Source organism: Bufo bufo, chromosome 4 (assembly GCF_905171765.1).
Source record: "Bufo bufo chromosome 4, aBufBuf1.1, whole genome shotgun sequence".
In the NCBI taxonomy this organism is placed as follows: domain Eukaryota; kingdom Metazoa; phylum Chordata; class Amphibia; order Anura; family Bufonidae; genus Bufo; species Bufo bufo.
In genome coordinates, this window is record NC_053392.1 from 189,667,999 (window position 1) to 189,695,616 (window position 27,618).

At 44.7% G+C, this 27,618-nt stretch overlaps 1 long non-coding RNA gene across 1 annotated transcript; it reads left to right on the forward strand.

Moving 5' to 3' along the window:
• Positions 1 to 1,239: 1,239 nt before the first annotated feature.
• On the forward strand, positions 1,240 to 27,218 carry LOC120997825. Its single transcript, XR_005778231.1, has 4 exons — positions 1,240 to 1,369; positions 2,474 to 2,484; positions 13,384 to 13,387; positions 27,207 to 27,218. It is a non-coding gene; the product is annotated as an uncharacterized LOC120997825 (long non-coding RNA).
• Positions 27,219 to 27,618: the final 400 nt, after the last annotated feature.

Here is a 27,618-nt window from a genome sequence, read left to right on the forward strand (position 1 = left end):
TTTGCTCTGCGGAACGTCAGAATAGGTGTAGGTTTGATGCCTTTATTCAAAAGGGGATCCTTTAATAATATGGACCAGTTCTTTCTGAGAATTTCCCGAATGAGGTTGTGTTGAGAACTGTATCTGGTAACTAGACTTAGACGGCGCATTTGGCCAGGATCTTTTGTTCCAGATGCTGAATTCACAACCTTCGGTTGTAGACTATCCAGTTGGGATGTTTTCGCGATCCTTTTGATGGAATCTTCCAATAGTTTTTTTGGGTACCCTTTGTCCCTGAACCTCTTCTTGAGGAACCCTATTTGAGTCTTCACCGTACTGTCGTCAGAACAGTTCCTCCTAATCCTTTTTAGTTGACTGAATGGGATATTTCTAATCCACTTGGAGTAATGACAACTCGTGTACTCTAGATAACTGTTTGCCTCGACCGTCTTGAAATGAGTTTGCGTAATAATTTTCTTACTTTCTATGGTAAGTTTAAGATCTAAAAAGATGACCGATGTGGTACTATATTCCAAGGTGAAGGTTAGATTCCAATCATTTAAATTCAGTTCCTCAATAAAATTACATAGTTTAGCACTATCCCCCTTCCAAATAAAAATAATGTCGTCTATGAATCTCCGATAAAATTTTATATTGGGATGGGATAAAAGGCCAATCTTCTCTTCAAACATACCCATAAATAAATTAGCGTAGGATGGCGCAAATTTCGTGCCCATTGCCGTGCCTTGGGTTTGTAGATAAAAGTTGTTATTAAAAGTGAAATAATTATGTTTTAAAATAAATTCTATGGCCTTACAAATAAAATCTCTCTGATTGTCTGGCATCTGTACATCCTGGGACAACATATGGACTATGGCAGCAATACCCAGTTCATGTCTAATATTGGTGTAAAGGGCTGACACATCTAGTGTTACCCAAATAAAATCATCTTCCCAATGAAAGCTTTCTAGTGAGGGTTGTGAGACCTCCGAAACGCGTTGGGCTATTTGTATTTTCTACTAAAATAAACTGCATTTGATCAGAAGCCTTATCGTTTGGCGGCCATCAATTGATACCTGATATCTGATATGCGATCCTGGCTAGGGGGGCAGTTGGTCACGGGTGTCTTGAGCTTTATCCTGTGACTACCCCCCCTGTAAAGTGAGTACTCTAATCTTCAGAATCACCAACCTCCTGTTAGGAGATTATTCTGTATCATCACCATCATCTGATATAAGGGGTGATTACTTACCATACTTATCTCGTCTATACTCTTGGGAGTGGCGCCTTTTAAAGAGTTTTCTTTTCTTTTTTTGGGTCACGTCTGGTTGGATCCATTCAGTCGGTTTGGAACCACTAGACGTGATTCATCTAATACTGGTATTTGTCTGTTGGGATTGGAAATTGTTTTTCACTTCCCTCTAACACTTGTGCTGCCTTCCCTTAATATTAACCGAACGGCACGTAGACGGTGGTGCTATTTTATTTTATTTTATTTCATTATTTTCCTTATCCACACCAGCATCTTCTCCATTCCTCTGGCGCCTTTTCCCCAGGGCTAATAACCGTGGTGGAACCACTCAACCTCTTTTTTCTCTTCTCCTATTTGCGTTTACAGAAACACCCATTATGTGGCCGTACACTACTGTACGGCCACACAGCGGGACGTAGAGGGAAAGGTGCACCGTTTGGTTTTTTGAGGGCTGATTTTTATGGACCGGTTTATTTACACCGTGTCCTGTTTCAACCACCCTGATGCACCCCTGGAGTAGAAACTCCTTAAAAGTGACCCCATCTAAGAAACGACACCCCTCAAGGTATTCAAAACTTATTTTACATACGTTGTTAACCGTTTAGGTGTTGCACAAGAGTTATTGGCAAATGGGGATGAAATTTGAAAATGTCATTTTTTTGCCTAATTTTCCATTTTAACCCATTTTTTCCACTAACAAAGCAAGGGTTAACAGCCAAACAAGACTGTATCTTTATTGCCCTGACTCTGCCGTTTACAGAAACACCCAATATGTGGCCGTACACTACTGTACGGCCACACAGTGGGACATAGAGGGAAAGGTGCGCCGTTTGGTTTTTGGAGGGCTGATTTTTATGGACCGGTTTATTTACACCGTGTCCTGTTTCAACCCCCTTGATGCACCCCTGGAGTAGAAGCTCCCTAAAAGTGACCCCATTTTGGAAACTACGGGATAAGGTAGCATTTTTTTGGGACTATTTTTAGGGTACATATGATTTTTGGTTGCTCTATATTACATTTTTGTGAGGCAAGATTACCAAAAATTGAAATTCTGAAATTTCATCTCCATTTGCCATTAACTGTTGAGGAACACCTAAAGGGTTAATAAAGTTTGTATAATCAGTTTTGAATACCTTGAGGGGATAGGTTCACTTTTAGGGAGTTTTAACTCTAGGGGGCATCAGGGGGGCTTCAAAAGGGACATGGTGTCAATAAAAAAGGCCATCAAAATCGGCCTTCCAGAAACCATGTCAGTCCTTTCCTTTTGCGGCCTCCCTTTTACTGATACAGCAGTTTAAGACCACAAATGTGGCATTTCTGTAAACTGCAGTATCAGGGTAATAAATATTAACTTTTGTTTGGTTGTTAACCCTTGTTTTGTTACCGGAAAAAACAGATTGAAATGGAAAAGTGCCAAAAATAGCGGTTTTGGCACTTTTTTTTTTTTTTTTGACCGTGTTAATCTGGGGGGTTAGGTCACGGAATATTTTTATAGAGGAGATTCTTACGGACCGGGCAATACCTAATAAGTATTTAGGTTTTTGACTATATTAGCCTTTTTGATACAAAAAAAAAATATTTGTATCTCTAAAGTCTAAGTGTCATTTTTTTTTTTTTTATCTGATTATCTTATGTGGGGGCTCATTTTTTGCGGGATGAGCGGACGGTTTTATTGGCACTATTTTGGGGGCTATATGACTTTTTGATCGCTTGCTATTAAAATTTTTATTATATAAGGTGACAAAAGAAAATCTTTTTTTGCACCTTCTTTTTTGTTTTCTGGACCGTGTTAATCTGGGGGGTTAGGTCATGGGGTATTTTTATAGAGGAGATTATTACCGACGCGGCGATACCTAATATGTCTACTTTTATTAAATTATTTAAGTTTTTTGGGGTTCTAATATCTGAGAACCAGTTTTTTTATCCGATGTCAGTGCTAAATTGGGAAATAAATTTAGTACTCCATGGAAGTGTGATACTCCCTGAAGCAACCAATAACGCAGAGGCCCGGATGATCGGGGCACGTGTCACATTGAGTTGTGGTGTCCTTCCGTATCCCCCTCCTGTGACACACTCTGCATATTTTTTGGGTTCGTCCCTTCTTTCCAGTATGGGGGACCACACCTGGAAAGTGTTGGCCAGGAACGATCCGGGCGCCTACAGTTCCCGAGGTACTCCGGCCTGCTCTTTCCCGGTCCGAAAAGATCAGGGCCTTGAGGACTGCCTCATAGAATTGGAGGAATGTCCCTGTGCTGCCAGCGCTTCGGGATAGTACAAAAGAGTTGTACATGGCAACCTGTACCAAGTAGACCGCAACTTTTTTGTACCATGTCCGGGTTTTGCGCATGGCGTTATATGGCTTGAGGACTTGATCAGAGAGATCAACTCCTCCCATATACCGACGATACAATCGGGCTTGAGGACCGTTGCCGCGGTACCTCGCACAGGGACAGGGGTGATGCCGTTACCATGAATTGTGGACAGCATAAGGACATCCCTCTTGTCCTTATACCTGACCAGCAACAGGTTTCCAGTGGTAAGGGCACGGGTCTCACCCCTGGGGATAGGTACCTGGAGGGGGAGGGCAGGGAGGCCGCGTTGATTTTTCCGCACGGTCCCACAAGCGGACGTGGATCTGGCGGCAAGGGACTGGAACAAGGGGATACTGGTATAAAAGCTATCCATGTACAGGTGGTAACCCTTATCCAGCAGTGGGTGCATAAGGTCCCACACAAGTTTCCCGGTAACACCCAGAGTGGGGGGACATTCTGGGGGTTGAATCCGGGAATCTCGCCCCTCGTACACACAAAATTTGTAAGTGTACCCTGAGCTACTCTCACAAATTTTGTATAGCTTCACGCCATACCTCGCCCGCTTGGAGGGCACATACTGGTGGAAAATGAGTCTCCCCTTGAACGCAATGAGAGGCTCATCAACCGCGACCTCCCTTCCAGGTACATAGGCCTCCATGAATTTGGCCCCAAAGTGATCGATGACCGGCCGTATCTTATACAGACGGTCATGGGCAGGATCACCTCGGGGGGACATGCTGCATTATCGGAATAATGCAGACATTTCCCGATGGCCTCAAACCGGGAGCGTGTCATGGCCGTACTGTAAAGTGGGGTCTGGTATAGGACGTCCCCACTCCAGTACAGACTGACACTGGGTTTCTTGACCAGGCCCATATGCAGCACGAGGCCCCAAAATGTCCTCATTTCGGCTGCACTGACCGGCGTCCAGCCACCGGGCCTGGCCAAAAAGGAGCCTGGGTGTTAAGCAACGAACTGTTGGGCGTACAGGTTTGTCTGCTCCACCATCAGATTTACCAGTGGGTCACTGAAAAAATGACAAAAAAAGTCATATTCAGTGTAGCCCACTTTGGAAATCTGGATTCCTGATTGGCCTACAAAATCAGGAATCACGGGCTCGTATCGCTCTGGGCTACACCAGACTAGTTCACCGGCAGGGTGCTCCGGTGGATTTAACTGGTGGGCCGGGAAACCAGTACGAGCCCCAGAGCTGCTCGTACTAGTGTGAGCCACAGGGTCCCTAACATGGCGGTCCCCTTGCTCCGCCTGGCGGCGTCTCCGCCGCCTTGGGGGCTCATCATCATCGCTAGATGATGAGGAGGACGCGGATGACAACAGGAATGTGGGGTCATCCTCGTCCTCACTGGGACTCTCGGAGTCGGAGGGGCAAGCTGGGCATATGCCTCCTCGGCCGAGAACGTCCGGCGGGCCATAGGGGAGTGTGTGTCTGCGTTTGTATGTGCGTTTGTGTCAAACTTTATTTGGTGTGCGTGTGTGTGGGGGCACAGGTGTTCACGAACTCACCCTAAAACTAACAGAAAAAAATAAAAATAACTAAAAAAAGGGCGAAAAATGTGAAAAAATAAATTCAAAACCGCTCATCAACCATCTGAAGTTGATCAGCGGTGGGGTGTGCGATTCGCTAACAGTGGCCGGACGCTAAGAGTGCCGGCCACAGTCAGCGTACACAAAAAAAAAAAAAATATCCTGCACCCCAAAAAAGTAGTGGGGGGGCAGGGGGGGCAAGCGGCAGCACCCCTGGGGGGTCTAGGGTCACACAGCTGTGCTGTGGACCCCAGACACCCTAACTTAGGGTGATGCAATCAAAGTTTTCAAACTAACTTTCCCTTTATTTTCCCTGCCTAACCCAAACTTTCCCTATGCTTTCCCTATGAACCTGAAGTTCAGATGGGGGGTGCTGGGGCTGGGGCACAGATCGGGTCCCGGGGGGCACAGATGGGGTGATGCTGGCAGCGATGGATGACGTGCAGGCAGCTCCTCTCTCCTCTGGCTCCAGAACACAAAAGGAGGAGGAGAGGAGCGCTTGCATCATTTGAATCGGCCCGCCCACAGACCAATCAGAGGCGATCCTGAGAGGTGATGTCACCATCACCTCTCAGGATCGCTGGATGGTGATTGGTGGGGTGAAATCACACCACCACACACCGGGTTATCTGGTCTTCAGAGACCTGAATAACCCGGAAACGCAGAAAACCGCAGGTCTGAATTGACCTGCGGTTTTCTGCCATCGCCGACATGGGGGGGTCACAGGACCCCCCGGCGCATTTAGCCTAGGTGCCTGCTCAATGATTTCAGCCGCGCGGAGGTGATCGGAACCATACATGACATACCTGTACGTCATGTGTCCTTAAGTACCAGGACATCATGACGTACCGGCACGTCATGTGTCCTTAAGAGGTTAATGCTTGTATCAAAGTGTCATATCTTCAGTGTCGTCCCATGAAAATATATAATAAAATGTACTTTTGTGAGATACTGTATGTGTATATGTGTATATACTGTGTGTATATATATATATATATATATATATATACACACACCGCTTAACACGGGTATATTTCCACTCTTTCATTTAATGTTTGTGTGTGAGGTTAAAAAATATACACAGTGTTCCCCATCACAGTTATCTCTACAGCACCCTGTCCCCTTAACCTTGACCTACACAGCAGCCTGTCCCCTTAATAATGACCTCTATAGCATTACACCCCCTTAACAGTGACCTCCGCAACAACCTTTCCTCCTAACAGTGACCCCCCACAGTGCTGAACAGAGGCCCGCCCCTTAACATTGACCTGCACAGGACCCCACCCCTTTTAAAGTATCCCTCCACTGCACCACATCCCTTATTATAAGACCTCCACAGCACCCTTTCCCCTAAATATAGGATCTCTACAGTACCCTGCCATCTTAAAATGTGACATTCATAGCACCTCGCCCCCTTTACAGTGACCTCCACAGCACCCCGCCCCCTTAACAGTGACCTTTAACAGTAAAAAAACATGGTTGAGTTGCTAGAAACCTGGTGTAACTGTATATGTCAAGACTGAAGGACCTGCAAGTCTTTATTGGATAATAGGAGTCATTGCAGTTAGAATGTGAGTGAAGCTGCGAGCTCCTATTGGCTAATATATATTTTTGGAAATCTCCACAGCCTCCACAGCAGCCCATCCCCTTAACTTTGAACATCACAGCAGCCTGCACATTTAACAGTGAGTTTCACAGCATCCTACTCCCTTGACAGTGACCTCCTCAGGGGCCTGCCCCCTTAACAGTGACCTCCACAGTACCCCGCTGCCTTAACAGTGACCTCACAATACCCTGCTGCCTTAACAGTGACCTCCACAGCAGTTGCCCCTTTAATAGTGGCCCCTGCCCCCTTAACAGTGACCTCCACAGTGTCCGCCCCTTTCACAGCGCCCTGTCCCTTTAACAGTAACAGATCCGGCTTTGCACGGGTGCAGTGTACTCAAGTTGTGCGTAGTAGGTGTTTCTGAGTGTAGTAGTGCAATATACACTAACCTGGTACAGCTGACTCTCTGCAAGGGCAGGTATAGGTAGGAATAGTTCGTGACGCCAGTGCCAAGTAAACGGTGGCACGCCGTTTGCGGATGCAGGAATAAATTGAGGAAACGTGGTGTTAAAACAGAACTTCAACTTTAGTAGGTTGCAGGCAGAGACAATATTGGAAACGCAGTTCCTCAGCATACAGTCGATTTTGCAATTCGGTCGATGCAGGCAATACAGTACAGCAGGGTAATCACAGAGTGTAAGACACAGGATTCGCAGCAAAGGAGCTTGCACTCTAACTCTGTCTGATCCTGGAATGTAGCAATTCTTCACCAAGGCCCATTAACCTAAGTCTGGCTTTATATCCTTGATTATGGCTTTCATAAGTACCTCCTCTGTTTCCTCAATACCTCTGGCTCCTCTGATATTTGCCTCAGTCTCTCCTAGCTTCTGAATGGTTCCTCAGGCTAAGGTATTCCTGCTTCTGCATGTAGGGATTCAGGAGGGAATCTTCTCCTGAACAGCAGGCTTCAGGCCTGGACTGGTCTCAGACATTATCTAATCTCCATCTGTAAGTTACAGACACTAGACTCCGTCTGCTTTGCACTTCCCTGTCTGACCTTATATATCCTAGGGCTCTCTAGCTCCCTCTATGGACTAGAACCTGTAATTACACCCCTAGCAGGCCTGTGCATGCAAGCTTCAGTGACAGGGAAATACACACATTACATTGCATTTTATAAAACTGACATACAACAACTTTCCATAATTAAGGAGGGACGACAGCACACCAAGTGACCTTTGGTAGTAACGGGTATTACAACTCCCGTATACTACATACCCCACTGCTTTAAGCTGAGTACGACCTCGTACTCCATCATGGGTCTCCCAACTGGAATCTCTACCTGAAATAGAAAATAGAGACATGCAGGCATACATACATGCAATTCAACTGCATTTACATCAGGTCCAATTGGCAAAGGTGCAGGGTAGTGACAAGGGGCGTCGTTCTCTTCTCTCAGGATAGTGAATGGAATGGGGGCGCTGACCTGGCACAGCGTAACAATATAACCAGGATAGTCCATGACAATGAATAAGTCCATGATAAAACAGTAGAAAACGGTATAAAAGTTCTTGGAGGCTCAAATAACAAACATGAGTCCGTACCCAGGTTATTTCTTATTAAATCACAGAGGCTCTCATGCGGTGGAGTCCATCTCTGGGCACAATACTTTAAAAGAGTAAGAATCTCAGAGGCTCAGGTATCTTTTGAGTCTGTCTCCGGGCACGGTTCCTTAGTATCAAGTTGCACAATAACGGACAGCAGTAAAGTGCTGTAAAACCCCAGATCAACCTGAAAAGGGGGTGAAGGGTAAAAGGTGCAACAAAGGAACAGGCACAACTTGGTGTGGGGTAGCAAAGCAGGCAGGAGATCCTGGAAACAAGCCTGGCCTTGCTGACTTTGTGATTTCAGTGGTCAACACCCACCACTGAGCCGTGGACAAACTGGCAGCCGCAACAAAGGGCCAGCAACATAGGACTCCTGTCCTGGAAGGGTTAACATCACCTTCTGAAGAAATAAATCAAGGGCCTAGCAGGCTGATCACAGTGGCATATTGTAGCTACTTGGCTCTGCAGGGAGGTATCTTCTGTAGTATTCCTCTACAGGAGGATGGGCCCACATGACTGTATCAGGGGGTAGCTGCAGGGTAAAGGGGCCCCTAATAGGTATTGGCCCCATAGGCCTAGGGGTGAACCCTCTGGTGGGCCGTGCCGGCCCTGGCATAATCACTGCAGGGTGTGACATACTTGGTACCGCCGCAGCAAGCGGTCCGGTGCTCTGGGTGCAGCAATTCACAGCAATCGCGGGTCCGGTCTGGGGCACTGACGGAGCGGTGACAACAGAAGGCGGTCGGCGGGTGGTGACAGGCACCCTTACCTCATCCTTCCTCGGCGGCGTCTGGATCCTGGCGGTGTAGGTCTTACGCAACTCCCGCAACTTCTCCTCCAGCCGGACGATCTGCTCACCAATACTCTCGGTGTCGGAGTCGCTGTTCTCTGCTGGCTCCGCCGGCGCAGGTACAGTCACCGCTGATGCAGACTCGGCCTCTTCAGGTTCTGGACTTGCCTCTGGTCTCCGTCCCATCCGGATGTTCTGGAAGGTAGCACTCAATCCTCTTTGCTGCTCCAGCTCGGATAGTGTCTTCTCCCGACGTGGCAGCTCGGGGGAAGGGTAGGGGCTCACCCATTTCTCCAACACGGTTGGCTGCCAGAAGACGTTCGGCCCGATGAAGGAGCTCCGCTCCTGGAAGGCGTGATGGGCCGGCTCTGGAGAGCGTTCCGGTTCTCGCTCGCAGCCAGAGTAGTCTTCTCCTTCGTCTGCCTCCCAATCCTCAGGTCCTCGCTTCGGACGGGTCACAGCAGTCGCATAGGGGCCTCGCAGGCTCTCGGCAGGGGTGTACTCCACTTCCTCTCCCTCGCGGAGGCTGTGCTGGTACGAAGGGAGGTAGTCTCTCTTGACAGACCTGCGATTCACATAGAGGTCTCTGCCAGTAAGATAGTCCTGAATAAACCCGTAGCCACGGGATTTGTCAAACGACAGCACCACTCCCTTTCTCCTTTCCAGGCGGGGTTGGGTGTGCGTATGTCTTTCATGTATGGTCTTAGTTAGCTCCTCATACACAATCTTTGTCTTGGTATTCCGCTTGATAGCGGCCTCCCGAATCTCCGCCATCAGGGACGACCATTTAAACGATGGCTGAAAAAAGTCCCTCCATGAGCCATAGTAGGGCTCGGGTTCCTTCTCCCTGGTGCGGCAGGCGGGTTGCTCCGGTCCCGGAGCGTAGGCCGGTGGAGCCTCCTCTGGCTCTACACCGGTGTCGGTCATTTTTCCAATCATAGGTGCGGACGCTGCAGTAACACTCTGCTCACAATCCAACATGCTCGATCCTACTGAGGAGAGCGATAGGGACGCGTCAATTAAAGTAGTCAGCTCCTCCCATTGCACTGGGAGGCCGCCCCCCAGGTATCTCAATATAGGGAAGGCGGTGTCCATGCTGGCAGACATGCAAATGTCCAGATAAGCCGTGGCGCCTGTCCTTGACCTTCTTCCCGCCTTTTCCTCAGAAAGGCGCCAATTTTTCCCGCCTTTTCGGGATGAAGGTGACGCAGCAGTAAATTCAGCCAGCTCAGCGGCCATCTTTAGGTACAAACGCTGTCTGTTCACTGACAGCAAGCAGGAATGTTTAAAGTCCACAAAACCACAATCCAATGCGGCGATTTTCTTCCTATGTGCAGCGCAATACTGTACAGCGCTTTTTAGAAGTTTTTGACACACTTTGGGTATGATTTTTAATCCACAAAGTCCACTTTCATTAAACAGGAAAATTGTCACTTTGGTCACAGGGCACTTGTATAAGGCACAAAGTACACGCTTCTTGCACTATAAAGCGTGCGTATCCTGTTCGTGACGCCAAAAGAGAAGTGCAGTGTACTCAAGTTGTGCGTAGTAGGTGTTTCTGAGTGTAGTAGTGCAATATACACTAACCTGGTACAGCTGACTCTCTGCAAGGGCAGGTATAGGTAGGAATAGTTCGTGACGCCAGTGCCAAGTAAACGGTGGCACGCCGTTTGCGGATGCAGGAATAAATTGAGGAAACGTGGTGTTAAAACAGAACTTCAACTTTAGTAGGTTGCAGGCAGAGACAATATTGGAAACGCAGTTCCTCAGCATACAGTCGATTTTGCAATTCGGTCGATGCAGGCAATACAGTACAGCAGGGTAATCACAGAGTGTAAGACACAGGATTCGCAGCAAAGGAGCTTGCACTCTAACTCTGTCTGATCCTGGAATGTAGCAATTCTTCACCAAGGCCCATTAACCTAAGTCTGGCTTTATATCCTTGATTATGGCTTTCATAAGTACCTCCTCTGTTTCCTCAATACCTCTGGCTCCTCTGATATTTGCCTCAGTCTCTCCTAGCTTCTGAATGGTTCCTCAGGCTAAGGTATTCCTGCTTCTGCATGTAGGGATTCAGGAGGGAATCTTCTCCTGAACAGCAGGCTTCAGGCCTGGACTGGTCTCAGACATTATCTAATCTCCATCTGTAAGTTACAGACACTAGACTCCGTCTGCTTTGCACTTCCCTGTCTGACCTTATATATCCTAGGGCTCTCTAGCTCCCTCTATGGACTAGAACCTGTAATTACACCCCTAGCAGGCCTGTGCATGCAAGCTTCAGTGACAGGGAAATACACACATTACATTGCATTTTATAAAACTGACATACAACAACTTTCCATAATTAAGGAGGGACGACAGCACACCAAGTGACCTTTGGTAGTAACGGGTATTACAACTCCCGTATACTACACGGGTATATTTTATCTACCATATTTTTCGCCCTGTAAGATGCACTGGCCCATAAGAAGCACCTAGGTTTTAGAGGGAGACAATAAGAAAAAAATATTTTTTATTACACCTCAGGTCAGACTAGCAATCAGATCCCTAATGTTAATTAGACCTCAGCTTACAGCCCCAATCAGACCAAAATGTTAATAAGACCCTCAATCAGACCTCAGATCAGCCATCCAATGTCTCAGATCAGCCCCCAAGCCTTAGATCAGCCCCCAGCCATCTATCAGCCCCCATCTTTATGTCAGCACCCAGCTTTATGTCAGCCATCAGCCTCATGTAGCCCCAACTTTATGTCAGCCATCAGCCTCATGTAGCCTCCAGATTTTTGTCAGCCATCAGCCTCATGTAGCCCCTAGCTTTATGTCAGCCATTACCCTAATGTAGCCCCCAGCCTCATGCCAGCCCCCAGCCAACAGCACAAATAAAAAAAAAAATAAAAAACACTTACCTCTCCTGCTCCTGGACGCCGCCACTCCTCACCTGTGTCTTCTTCTTGCCGCGGCTGTGCTGTGAACCTGCGCGCACAGTGTGAGTTCACAGTGCGTCCTCACGCTATGCGCAGCCATGCACAGCCAACAGCCGAGGACCAGGAAGCTGTGAGTACAGAGACTACACCGCTTCCGGTACTAATGAGCGCTTCCATAATGGAAGCTCTTCATTAGTATTCGCCCCATAAGACGCAGGGGCATTTCCCCCCCCACTTTTGGGAGGAATAAATAAGTCTTAAGAGGCGAAAAATGCGATATTTCATTTAATGTTTCTGTGTGTTGTAACATAGTAACATAGTAACATAGTACATAAGGCCGAAAAAAGACATTTGTCCATCCAGTTCGGCCTGTTATCCTGCAAGTTGATCCAGAGGAAGGCAAAAAAAAACTGCGAGGTAGAAGCCAATTTTCCTCACTTTAGGGGAATAAAAAATTCCTTCCCGACTCCAATCAGGCAATCAGAATAACTCCCTGGATCAACGACCCCTCTCTAGTAGCTATAGCCTGTAATATTATTACACTCCAGAAATACATCCAGGCCCCTCTTGAATTCCTTTATTGTACTCACCATCACCACCTTCTCAGGCAGAGAGTTCCATAGTCTCACTGCTCTTACCGTAAAGAATCCTTTTCTATGTTTGTGTACAAACCTTCTTTCCTCCAAACGCAGAGGATGTCCCCTCGTCACAGTCACAGTCCTGGGGATAAATAGATGATGGGATAGATCTCTGTACTGCCCCCTGATATATTTATACATAGTAATTAGATCTCCCCTCAGTCGTCTTTTTTCTAACGTGAATAACCCTAATTTTGATAATCTTTCAGGGTACTGTAGTTGCCCCATTCCAGTTATTACTTTAGTTGCCCTCCTCTGGACCTTCTCCAGCTCTGCTATGTCTGCCTTGTTCACTGGAGCCCAGAACTGTACACAGTACTCCATGTGTGGTCTGACTAGTGATTTGTAAAGTGGTAGGACTATGTTCTTATCACGGGCATCTATGCCCCTTTTGATGCAACCCATTATCTTATTGGCCTTGGCAGCAGCTGCCTGACACTGTTTTTTGCAGCATAGTTTGCTGTTTATTAAAATTCCTAGATCCTTTTCCATGTCAGTGTTACCGAGTGTTTTACCATTTACTATGTACGGGTGACTTGCATTATTTCTTCCCATGTGCATAACCTTACATTTGTCAGTGTTAAACCTCATCTGCCACTTATCTGCCCAAGCCTCCAATCTATCCAGATCCCTCTGTAGTAGTATAATGTCCTCTTCCGTGTTAATTACTTTACACAGTTTAGTGTCATCTGCGAAAATTGATATTTTACTATGCAAGCCTTCTACAAGATCATTAATAAATATATTGAAGAGAATAGGGCCCAATACTGACCCCTGAGGTACTCCACTAGTCTTGTTAAAAGATATCCACAGTATCTCCCATAACAGTGACCTCTACAGCACCCCACCCCTTTAACGTGTGATACTGTCTGCTGAGCTATGTATCTAATCCTATCATGTGTGATACTGTCTGCTGAACTATGTATCTAATCCTATCCTGTGTGATACTGTCTGCTGAGCTGTGTATCTAATCCTATCCTGTGTGATACTGTCTGCTGAACTATGTATCTAATCCTATCATGTGTGATACTGTCTGCTGAACTATGTATCTAATTCTATCCTGTGTGATACTGTCTGCTGAGCTGTGTATCTAATCCTATCCAGTGTGATACTGTCTGCTGAGCTGTGTATCTAATTCTATCCTCTGTGATACTGTGTGCTCTGTATCTAATTCTATCCTCTGTGATACTGTCTGCTGAGCTGTGTATCTAATTCTATCCTCTGTGATACTGTGTGCTCTGTATCTAAGTCTATTGTGTGATACTGTCTGTTGATCTGTGTAGCAGTCGCAGCATATCACAGTGAAACACCATTGACTTTTATTACAAAAATTGTCACGCGACTCATGTCGTCGTGTATCCCTAGCCTAAAGCTGACCTACAGAAGTGAAGAAAAATGGCTTGGTTGTTTTGGAAACCTAGAGTAAAACTGTGTATGTATGGACTAAGAGCCTGTGAGCGTCTATTGGCTGATAAGGGACATGTGACTGTGTGTATGGCAGTTGGGATTTGAAGAGAAAGACTTGCAGGCTTGTATCGGCTAATGCAAGTAATTTTTTTGCAAATATCTCAGGAATGGTACATCCTAGAGAGCTGAGATCTGAGGTCTAAAACCTTCCCGGACATCTGATGTACCTGTGTGTCAAATTTGGTGAAGATTGGTCCAGTCGTTTGGTCGGGCATAAAGAACAGACAGATGTCCAGACAAACATACAGACAGATGTCCAGACAGAAACTAATTTTTATATATATAAGAGATATAAATTGCTAGCAGAAGGACCCAGGATTATTTCATCTATTTCATTTAATGTTTGTGTGTGTGTCGTTAAAAGATATTGACAGTATCCCCATAAAAGTGACCTCTACAGCACCCCGTCCCCTTAACAGTTAACTTCATAGCCCCCACTCCTTAACACTGACCCACCCACAGTGGCCCGCCTCCTTAAAATAGGATCTCCACAGAAGCCCATCCCCTTAACTTTGACCTTCACAGCAGCCCGCCCCTTTAACAGTGAGTTTTTTAGCACCCCACTCCCTTGACAGTGACCTCCTCAAGGTCACAGTAGGCACAAATAAAATGTAACTTTTAATATTAATAATTCCAAACACTTCAAAGTGTATAAAAAAGATGTGAAAAAAACAAACAAAAATATAGATGTGCATCTAGTAGGACATCCACTCTTGTACCAGCCCGCCTTGCCACCGATGTAGCAAATGGATATGTAAGAGGTCTTTTGACCACAATCAAATCCTGTGTTTAAAATGCCATTGTGACATCTTTATCTAAGTGGATCATTGCACACTATCAATGGACCACCTTTGAGCTAATAGTCTTGGTGATCCTGTGCATTAGTAACCCTATTTGTGTGGATATTGATTGATATTTGCTTAAATCAGGATCTTACACTATGAAAATATATCACCATATGTCAGCAATATCTTGATATATCATACAAATTATATATATATTTAAGCAAGGACTGGGTTATTGTTGAACGATTTGGCTGTTGAATTAAGGCCACTTTTAAATGATATGGCTGTTGTGACTAATGGCTTATGAAATCATCTCTACTGACTATCCGGTTCATTAACATTCTCTATTGTTCATTAGTTGGTGCACAGATTATTATATCATCGTTTTTATAGTATATATTGGCTTTCATATTTTATATCTAGGATTCATTATAATCGGTGTATTGTTTTCCTTATTTTACTCATTATCTCTCCCCTGATGAACCTGTACTAGGGGAAACACGTTGGGATGTTTAGGGTAATATGAAGGCGAGTCAGGGCAGGTACGAGACCACAGGCCACCCACCATCACTGTGTTCCTGTGGGTTGAGGTACTATTAAGGGTCCTTGTAGGGATAGCGTGGTCCCCACGTACCCCACTGTCAGCTTCTCCCATCTGTATTGATCAAGGTGATAATGGTTATAAAGAGAATATGATGCAAGAAATTTTTGACTAAAACCTTCAGAATCACAGGTGCATATCCATGAAGCAAACATAATTACAAAAAACAAAATGGCTGCACACTGTTATATATACAAACAATAGAGCTAAGAAATGGGGGTCATTCTAGATAAAAGTGGTACAATACTGACTATAAATGAGTAATGGAAGCTCTTAGCGCACATACGTGTTGGGCCCATCTACCAGATGTCAAGGTGGCTTCCGCAGATGGGTCCCTAACACTAAATATACTGCCTTACTTTGGACTTACTTAAGCCTACAATATTCAGGGCAGTGTAGAAACCAGCTACATACGTACTCTGCTCAGAAGTCCCAGGTAGATGGGCGTGTTCAGTCTAAAAGAGGCGCTACCCTCAATATATAGCAAGAAAATGTAGACTGAAACCTTCAGAATCACAGGTGCATATCCATGAAGCAAACATAATTACAAAAAACAAAATGGCTGCACACCGTTATAACGTATAATTTTAGACTGAACACGCCCATCTACCTGAGCAGAGTACGTTTGTAGCTGGTTCCTACACTGCCCTGAATATTGTAGGCTTAGGTAAGTCCAAAGTGAGGCAGTATATTTGGTGCTAGGGGCCCATCTGCGGAAGCCACCTTGACGCCTGGTAGATGGGCCTGACACGTATGTGCGCTAAGAGCTTCCATTACTCATTTATAGTCAGTATTGTACCACTTTTATCTAGAATAACCCCCATTTCTTGGGACTTCTGAGCAGAGTAGCTGTAGCTGGTGACCTCCACAGGGGCCTGCCTGTTAACTGTAACATCCATAGTGAATGCCCCTTTAACAGTGACCTCCACAGTGCCCGCCTTTTTAACAGTGAGCTCCACAGCAACTGCTCTTTTAATAGTGGCCCCAGTCCCCTTAACAGTGACCTTCACAGCAGCTGCCCCTTTAATAGTGGAGTGCCCTATGTGCCATGAGACTTATAGTCACGCGACACATGCCGTCGTGTAGCCCTAGTCTAAAGCTGACCTGCAGCAGTGAAAAATAAATGCTGGGTTGTTATGGAAAACTGAAGTAAAACTGTGTGTATGTGGAGACTAAGGGCCTGCAAGCTTCTATTGGCTGATAAGGGACATGTGACCATGTGTATGGCAGTTGGGTCTAAATCCTTCCTGGACACCTGATGTACCTGTGTGCCAAATTTAGTGAAGACCGGTCCAATAATTTTGTCGCGCATAAAGAACAGACATACAGACATTCAGACAGACAGACAGGCAGAATTTTCTAAAATATATATACTAGCAGAAGGACCCGGCTTTGCACAGGTAAATTTAATCTATTTAATTTCAGGTTTCCGAGTGTTGTAAAAAGATATCAACAATATTCCCCATAACAGTGACCTCTACAGTACACGCCCCTTTAACAGTGATCTCCACTGTGCCCAGGCCTTTAACAGTGACCTCCACAGTGGCCGCCCCTTTAACATTGACCTCCACAGTGGCTGCCCCTTTAACATTGACCTCCACAGTGCCCTTCCCTTTAACAGTGACCTCAACAGTGCCTGTCCCTTTAACAGTGCCCACCCCTTTAACAGTGACCTCCACAGTGCCCACCACTTTAATATTGACTACCCCTTTAACAGTGACCTTCATAGTTAATGCCCCTTTAACAGTGACCGCCCCTTTAATAGTGACCTCCACAGTGTCTGCCCATTTACAGTGACCTCCACAGTGATCTCCACAATGCCCGCCCCTTTAACAGTGATCTTCACATTGCCCGTTCCTTTAATAGTGCCTGCCCCTTTAACAGTGACCTCCACAGTGCCCACCCCTTTAACAGTTACTTCCACAGTGCCTGCCCCTTTAACACCGAATTCCACAGTGCCCGCCCCTTTAACAGTAATCGCCTCTTTAACACTGACCTTTACAGTGCCCACCCATTTTACAGTGACCTCCACAGTGCTTGTTTCTTTAACAGTGACCTCCATAGTGCCCACCCCTTTAACATTGACCACCCCTTTAACAGTGATCTTCATAGTGGCCGCCCTTTAACAGTGACCTCCACAGTGTCTACCCCCTTAACAGTGAACTCCATAGTGCCCACCTCTATAACAGTGACCTTTACAGGCCCGCCCCTTTAACAGTGACCTCCACAGAGCCAGCCCCTTTAACAGTGATTCCATGGTTCCCACCTCTTTAACAGTGATCTCCACAGTGCCCGTCCCTTTAACAGTGACCGCCCCTTTAACAGTGACCTTCACAGTGCCCGCCCCTTAAACAGCGACCACCCCTTTAACAGTGACCTGCACAGTTCCCGCCCCTTTAACAGTGACCTTCACAGTGCCCGCCCATTTAACAGTGACCTCCACTGTGTTTGCTTCTTTAACATTGATTTGGTGTGGTTGTCCACTAGGAATATCAAGTTGAGAATGCCATCTTGGAAACTGGGTCCAAGATTTGTTGGTCCATATAGGATTTCTGCTGTGATCAATCCTGTGGCATTTCGACTTGATCTGCCGCAGACTTGGAGGATCCCAATGTCTTCCACAAGTCTTTACTAAAAAAATATGTTAAACCCGTGGTACCATCGCCATTGCCTCCTCCTCCGGTTCTGGTCCAGGGAAACTTGGAGTTCGAGATCTCTAGGATTCTCGACTGGAGAGTTCTGCGGGGTTCCCTCCAGTACCTGGTTCACTGGAGGGGATACGGTCCTGAGGAGAGGATGTGGGTTCCGGCGTCAGATGTCAACGCCAGCCGACTGGTGAGGGCTTTTCATAGGTCCCATCCGGATAAGGTTGGTCCGGGGAGTCCGGAGGTCACCCGTAGAAGGGGGGGTACTGTCATGCCCCACTCTGACGATGTGCGGAGGTCGGCCAGGATTGCAGCACGAGTTTAGTGTTTGTTTTGGAGTCGTGCTGGATCCGCCCCTCATCAGGTGCACTGGGTGGAGTCATTAGTTTAAATAGCTCCTCAGCCCAGTGCCCGGAGCGGATTATACTGTTCATTATTGTCTGGGAAGTTTGGAAGGAAGGTTGGCTGTTTGTTCCTGCTCTCAGCAGATAAGTGTCTTTTCTTGTTTGGTTGTTTATGTCATCTTACCCATCCAGGTTCTGTGCGAGCAGGCTGCTCCTTTCTCCCCACTTCACCATCTCAGGGAGTTCAGGGTTCTGTTAGTATAGGCTGGTGGACACAGCAAATCTACCATCAAGGTTTGTCTGTGGGCTGAGCATTGCAGGGAAAGAGGTCAGGGATAAATTAGGAGGTGACCCTTCCCCTGTCTCTCGTCCAGAGCCTGGTTGGTGTGTTATCTGTTTAACTGTGCACATCCGCCGTGACATTATAATCCGCCATACTATGACCGCCATTTCTCGATGTTTATGTGATAGCGTCAATTAATGCACTGGTTGACCGCATGCAGGGTTTATCCCTGGAGGTTGCGGATCTACGTAGTACGGTCACACAGTGTCAGAGAGTGTTGGCTTCAGGTACAGGTCAAATTGTTGGGGAGCCTAAAGTCGCTATTCCGGAGAAATTTGCAGGGGGTACTGATGATTTTTTCAGTTTCAAGGAATCATGTAAGTTGTACTTTCGATTGTGCCCATTTTCATCAGGTAATGAGGATCAGAGGGTGGGTATCGTCATGTCTTTGCTGGAAGGGGACGCGCAATCCTGGGCTTTTTCCCTGCCGCCTGGTTCTCTGGCTCTCCGGTCGGTGGAGGAATTTTTTAAAGCCCTGGGATTGATTTACGATGACCCAGATCGAGTTTCAATGGCAGAGTCAAAATTACGTAACTTACTACAGGGTAAACATACTGCTGAGGTTTACTGTACAGAGTTTAGGAGGTGGGCTACTGAGTCAGGGTGGAACGACCCCGTGTTACGTAGCCAGTTTTGTCAGGGGTTATCTGAAAGGTTGAAGGATGCTCTGGCTTTATATGAATACCCAGATACTTTGGAAAATGCAATGTCTTTGGCGATACGTTTGGATAGACTTTCTCAGAGAGAGGTGTATGGGTCCCTCTGTGCAGGGGATTCCTCCCGCGTGTGGTTTTGTTCCACCAGCTGACCAGTGTGATATTGCTTGTTATTCTGGCCTAGGAGAGGAACCCATGCAGTTAGGTCAGATATCTTTCCATTCAGATAGTAGAGACTTTCGTAAAGCACACAATTTATGCTTCTTTTGTGGAAAGAGGGGTCATTTTGTTTTTTCTTGTCCGTATGTTGAACCACAGGGGAGAGTGATAAAGAAAAAAGAAAAAGAAAAAAAAACCTCCCTCACACTTGCTAGTATGAATGGTGTGGTAGAGCAGACTGGTATGCTAGTTCCCTGCAGTTCCCGTTTTCTCCTTTCAGCTATGGTGGCGCTAGAGTCTCGAAATGTGTTTGTGGATGTTTTTCTGGATTGTGGTGCTGGGGTAAATTTAATTGACTTTCTGTTTCTTGAGGGTTTGGGACTAAGTATTTGCACGTTAGAGAACGAGATTTGTGTTTTTGCCATTGATTCTTCCCCTCTTTCTCAAGGGAGCCTTACTCACGTTGTTTATGATATTCATTTAAGGGTGGGTGATTCACATGCTGAGATCATTTCCTGTTTCGTCATGAAGGATTTGCCAGCTCCAATAGTTTTGGGGTTGCCATTGTTGTCTAAACATAACCCAATTATTGAAAAAATTAAAAATAGTAGGGCACACCACCATTTGATGTCACACGGATAATTGGTGCAAGAATTTTATTTATTATAACATATAATATTTATGACATATACAATAAAAGTTGCTAAAACATATAATTTATTACTATAAAATTCTTAAAAAAATATGGATATCAATGCTATGGTCAGCTGAGATATGAACAGAAAATATGTTCAACTGGACTGTAAACTTGCAATTATACTAAAGGGTTAATAACTCAGATACAATGTCCCAGAGTAAAAATTGCAAACTATCTTGAGGGTTAATAACTCCAATGTAATGTCCCAAAAGAAAGTTCAATCCAGGAGTAGAAATTAAGGAGTAGAAATTAATGAGAGTCACTTGTATTTGTGTAGACTACCACTTGATCGCGGTATTACCGCAAATAAAGCGCAGGTTAAACTGTACCGAAGTGGTTTTACTCACTGTTTTAGATAATGCCAATTTCCATATCACTTGTGGCGTCCCACGTGTAGTGAAAGTTTTTTTGGAGGCTGCGGTATTCAATTGCGGCAAAAAAATTTTTTGAAGAAAACTTTGAAGAAAACTTGCGGGATCCTCGGTGGTTGTAGTTAGCTGTACCGTCTCAGAGGTCACCTGGAGGTAAATACCTTCTGCGTTGTCTGTTCACATATGCAGGGTTACCTTTCACCAGGAAATAACGGACTCAGCACAAATAGACGGATATCCAGCTTTTCTTTACAACAGACTGCAGGTTCACCGATCCCTTCCTTAAAGCGCTTGTTCGTCTTCGGTTCTATATTCTTAAATCATGGGATTGATTACCATACGCGTTTCAGAGACTAAGGCTCCTTCTTTAGTGGTTAAATTTCCCATGAGAATAGTCTATCCTTATATACCTATACAGGTGTGGTTTTAATTAATTAATTGGCTTGAGCCTGTTTTGTAGGAAGTGACATAAATTTATGTTCAAATTCACAATGACAAACCATATAAGAGTTTAAAAACATTTGTTTCTTATTTAAAAGGCATATTAAATCAATATATCACTTTATATATCACATATGTTATAAGTTGTTTAAAAAAATATGATAAAATAAAAAGTATAGCAAACGAAATCGCTGCTGCAATATACATAAACTCATATTTTATACCATATATATTCCACATTCTATAATATTCATGTCATATCGGTTGACTATATTATAGTGTTCATGGTATCGCTGATCTAAATTTGCAGATAGAGCGCAAAAAACGAATATATCGACCGCCATGCGGTAAATGTGCGGTTTTTTAATGCGGTAATTATTCGCATTGCGTTTTCATTGTATTCTTGTTTGCTGTCTGCACCAGTGCAGCTACGCACTGGTTAGACCCCACAATTTCACATTGATCACATATAATTCATATAAAAAATATAAAAGTATATAAAATATAAATATATAAAAATATTATGTCTAAATACATGTTTATTATTTTAATCTCAAACTGAATTGTTCAAATTCCATACATAAAACAGTAATATGATAAACTGATAGATAGAAGACTCGGAATGCAATACGGAGTAGAATACGTAATGGGAAGGGTGTCCACCAGGGGAAGGCCCGGAAAATCTATAATAGCTCACGGGTCTTTCCCTGGTGAAGACCCCCCCCACCCGAACAAATCACAGGAACCCATAAATTTCTATTTCTGCGTTTAATCCTGCAGGAAGTAGAGTATTAAAATCAAAGATATGTCTCGACTCAATTCTCGACATTCTTTTTATATGATCTCCGCCTCTCCAATCTGCTTCTACCTTTTCAAGAGCTGAAAAGGTAAGTCCCTTAGGGTCTTGATTGTGCATAATTTTAAAGTGGTTTGACAGAGTATGCTTTTCATACCCCTTTTTTATATTTGAAATATGCTCAGCTATACGGACTTTAACCACTTCAGCCCCCAGTGCTTAAACACCCTGAAAGACCAGGCCACTTTTTACACTTCTGACCTACACTACTTTCACCGTTTATTGCTCGGTCATGCAACTTACCACCCAAATTAATTTTACCTCCTTTTCTTCTCACTAATAGAGCTTTGATTTGGTGGTATTTCATTGCTGCTGACATTTTTACTTTTTTTGTTATTAATCGAAATTTAACGATTTTTTTGCAAAAAAATGACATTTTTCACTTTCAGTTGTAAAATTTTGCAAAAAAAACGAGATCCATATAGAAATTTTGCTCTAAATTTATTGTTCTACATGTCTTTGATAAAAAAAAAATGTTTGGGTAAAAAAAAAATGGTTTGGGTAAAAGTTATAGCGTTTACAAACTATGGTACAAAAATGTGAATTTCCGCTTTTTGAAGCAGCTCTGACTTTCTGAGCACCTGTCATGTTTCCTGAGGTTCTACAATGGCCAGACAGTACAAACACCCCACAAATGACCCCATTTCGGAAAGTACACACCCTAAGGTATTCGCTTATGGGCATAGTGAGTTCATAGAACTTTTTATTTTTTGTCACAAGTTAGCGGAAAATGATGATTTTTTTTTTTTTTTCTTACAAAGTCTCATATTCCACTAACTTGTGACAAAAAATAAAAACTTCTATGAACTCACTATGCCCATCACGAAATACCTTGGGGTCTCTTCTTTCCAAAATGGGGTCACTTGTGGGGTAGTTATACTGCCCTGGCATTTTAGGGGCCCAAATGTGTGGTAAGGAGTTTGAAATCAAATTCTGTAAAAAATGACCTGTGAAATCCGAAAGGTGCTCTTTGGAATATGGGCCCCTTTGCCCACCTAGGCTGCAAAAAAGTGTCACACATCTGGTATCTCCGTACTCAGGGGAAGGTGGGGAATGTGTTTTGGGGTGTCTTTTTACATATACCCATGCTGGGTGAGATAAATATCTTGGTCAAATGTGAACTTTGTATAGAAAAATGGGAAAAGTTGTCTTTTGCCAAGATATTTCTCTCACCCAGCATGGGTATATGTAAAATGACACCCCCAAACACATTCCCCACCTTCTCCTGAGTACGGCAATACCAGATGTGTGACACTTTTTTGCAGCCTAGGTGGGCAAAGGGGCCCATATTCCAAAGAGCACCTTTCGGATTTCACAGGTTATTTTTTACAGAATTTGATTTCAAACTCCCTACCACACATTTGGGCCCCTAGAATGCCAGGGCAGTATAACTACCCCACAAGTGACCCCATTTTGGAAAGAAGACACCCCAAGGTATTCCGTGAGGGGCATGGCAAGTTCCTAGAATTTTTTATTTTTTGTCACAAGTTAGTGGAAAATGATGATTTTTTTTTTATTTATTTTTTTCATACAAAGTCTCATATTCCACTAACTTGTGACAAAAAATAAAAACTTCCATGAACTCACTATGCCCATCAGCGAATACCTTGGGGTCTCTTCTTTCCAAAATGGGGTCACTTGTGGGGTAGTTATACTGCCCTGGCATTCTAGGGGCCCAAATGTGTGGTAAGGAGTTTGAAATCAAATTCTGTAAAAAATGACCTGTGAAATCCGAAAGGTGCTCTTTGGAATATGGGCCCCTTTGCCCACCTAGGCTGCAAAAAAGTGTCACACATCTGGTATTGCCGTACTCAGGAGAAGGTGGGGAATGTGTTTTGGGGTGTCATTTTACATATACCCATGCTGGGTGAGATAAATATCTTGGTCAAATGCCAACTTTGTATAAAAAAATGGGAAAAGTTGTCTTTTGCCAAGATATTTCTCTCACCCAGCATGGGTATATGTAAAATGACACCCCAAAACACATTCCCCACCTTCTCTTGAGTACGGAGATACCAGATGTGTGACACTTTTTTGCAGCCTAGGTCGGCAAAGGGGCCCATATTCCAAAGAGCATCTTTCGGATTTCACAGGTCATTTTTTACAGAATTTGATTTCAAACTCCTTACCACACATTTGGGCCCCTAGAATGCCAGGGCAGTATAACTACCCCACAAGTGACCCCATTTTGGAAAGAAGAGACCCCAAGGTATTCGCTGATGGGCATAGTGAGTTCATGGAAGTTTTTATTTTTTGTCACAAGTTAGTGGAATATGAGACTTTGTATGAAAAAAATAAAAATAAAAAAAAATCATCATTTTCCACTAACTTGTGACAAAAAATAAAAAATTCTAGGAACTCGCCATGCCCCTCACGGAATACCTTGGGGTGTCTTCTTTCCAAAATGGGGTCATTTGTGGGGTAGTTATACTGCCCTGGCATTTTCCAGGGGCCCTAATGTGTGGTAAGTAGGTAAATGACCTGTGAAATCCTAAAGGTGCTCTTTGGAATATGGGCCCCTTTGCCCACCTAGGCTGCAAAAAAGTGTCACACTTGTGGTATCGCCGTATTCAGGAGAAGTTGGGGAATGTGTTTTGGGGTGTCATTTTACATATACCCTTGCTGGGTGAGAGAAATATCTTGGCAAAAGACAACTTTTCCCATTTTTTTATACAAAGTTGGCATTTGACCAAGATATTTCTCTCACCCAGCATGGGTATATGTAAAATGACACCCCAAAACACATTCCCCAACTTCTCCTGAGTACGGCGATACCAGATGTGTGACACTTTTTTGCAGCCTAGATGCGCAAAGGTGCCCAAATTCCTTTTAGGAGGGCATTTTTAGACATTTGGATACCAGACTTCTTCTCACGCTTTGGGGCCCCTAGAATGCCAGGGCAGTATAAATACCCCACATGTGACCCCATTTTGGAAAGAAGACACCCCAAGGTATTCAATGAGGGGCATGGCGAGTTCATAGAATTTTTTTTTTTTGGCACAAGTTAGCGGAAATTGATATTTTTAATTTTTTTCTCACAAAGTCTCCCGTTCCGCTAACTTGGGACAAAAATTTCAATCTTTCATGGACTCAATATGGCCCTCACGGAATACCTGGGGGTGTCTTCTTTCCGAAATGGGGTCACATGTGGGGTATTTATACTGCCCTGGCATTCTAGGGGCCCTAAAGCGTGAGAAGAAGTCTGGAATATAAATGTCTAAAAAATTTTACGCATTTGGTTTCCGTGAGGGGTATGGTGAGTTCATGTGAGATTTTATTTTTTGACACAAGTTAGTGGAATATGAGACTTTGTAAGAAAAAAAAAAAAAAATTCCGCTAACTTGGGCCAAAAAAATGTCTGAATGGAGCCTTACAGAGGGTGATCAATGACAGGGGGGTGATCAATGACAGGGGGGTGATCAATGACAGGGGTGGTGATCAATGACAGGGGTGGTGATCAATGACAGGGGTGGTGATCAGGGAGTCTATATGGGGTGATCACCACAGTCATTGATCATGCCCCTGTAAGGCTTCATTCAGACGTTCGGATGCGTTTTGCGGATCGGATCCATCTATCAGTGCATCCGTAAAAATCATGCGGACATCTGAATGGAGCTTTACAGGGGGTTGATCAATGACAGGGGTGTAATCAATGACAGGTGGGTGATCAGGGAGTCTATATGGGGTGATAACCACAGTCATTGATCACGCCCCTGTAAGGCTTCATTCAGACGTCCGGATGCGTTTTGCGGATCGGATCCATCTATCAGTGCATCCGTAAAAATCATGCGGACATCTGAATGGAGCTTTACAGGGGGTTGATCAATGACAGGGGTGTAATCAATGACAGGGGGGTGATCAGGGAGTCTATATGGGGTGATCACCACAGTCATTGATCACGCCCCTGTAAGGCTTCATTCAGACGTCCGGATGCGTTTTGCGGATCGGATCCATCTATCAGTGCATCCGTAAAAATCATGCGGACATCTGAATGGAGCTTTACAGGGGGTTGATCAATGACAGGGGTGTAATCAATGACAGGGGGGTGATCAGGGAGTCTATATGGGGTGATCACCACAGTCATTGATCACGCCCCTGTAAGGCTTCATTCAGACGTCCGGATGCGTTTTGCGGATCGGATCCATCTATCAGTGCATCCGTAAAAATCATGCGGACATCTGAATGGAGCTTTACAGGGGGGTGATCAGGGAGTCTATATGGGGTGATCACCACAGTCATTGATCATGCCCCTGTAAGGCTTCATTCAGACGTCCGGATGCGTTTTGCGGATCGGATCCATCTATCAGTGCATCCGTAAAAATCATGCGGACATCTGAATGGAGCTTTACAGGGGGGTGATCAGGGAGTCTATATGGGGTGATAACCACAGTCATTGATCATGCCCCTGTAAGGCTTCATTCAGACGTCCGGATGCGTTTTTCGGATCCGATCCATCTATCAGTGCATCCGTAAAAATCATGCGGCCATATGAATGGAGCTTTACAGGGGGGTAATCAATGACAGGGGGGTAATCAATGACAGGGGGGTGATCAGGGAGTCTATATGGGGTGATCACCACAGTCATTGATCACGCCCCTGTAAGGCTTCATTCAGACGTCCGGATGCGTTTTGCGGATCCGATCCATCTATCAGTGGATCCGTAAAAATCATGCGGACATCTGAATGGAGCTTTACAGGGGGTTGATCAATGACAGGGGGGTAATCAATGACAGGGGGGTGATCAGGGAGTCTATATGGGGTGATCAGGGGTGATCAGGGGCTAATAAGGGGTTAATACGTGACGGGGGGGGGTGTAGTGTAGTGTAGTGGTGCTTGGTGCTACTTTACTGAGCTACCTGTGTCCTCTGGTGGTCGATCCAAACAAAGGGGACCACCAGAGGACCAGGTAGCAGGTATATTAGACGCTGTTATCAAAACAGCGTCTAATATACCTGTTAGGGGTTAAAAAAAACACATCTCCAGCCTGCCAGCGAACGATCGCCGCTGGCAGGCTGGAGATCAACTCTCTTACCTTCCGTTCCTGTGAGCGCGCGCGCCTGTGTGCGCGCGTTCACAGGAAATCTCGGCCATCGCGAGATGACGCATATATGCGTGACTCTGCGCAGGGCTGCCACCTCCGGAACGCGATCCTGCGTTAGGCGGTCCGGAGGTGGTTAAGTTGTCTCTTAGTCCTCCCCACATATTGTCTTTTGCAGGGACATTGTATAATATAAATAATGCTGTTGGAGTTACAGGTAAGAAAATCTTTAATTGTATGTTCATGGGAATTTGTTCAAAATTGTTCAAAATTGGAAGATTTCGAGGAAGAGGCTGTAATATTGAAAGACCAATTTTTAGAAAAACGATATCCTGAAAAAATTCTGGAAACAGCTATAAATACAGTCAGACAAATAGATCGAAAATCCTTTTTTGATACAAAGACTAAAAAGGAACAGAAAGATGGTAATACAAGATTAATACTACCTTTTAATATTCATCATAAAAAAGTGAAGTATATAATAAATAAGCACTGGCACTTTATAAATAAAGATAAAGTGATAGGCCATCTAATTCCTCAATTTCCTCAAATTACGTTCACTAAAGCACCTAATCTAGCATTAATGGTAGCACCTACAATTCCAAAAAGAAATAAAAATAAAG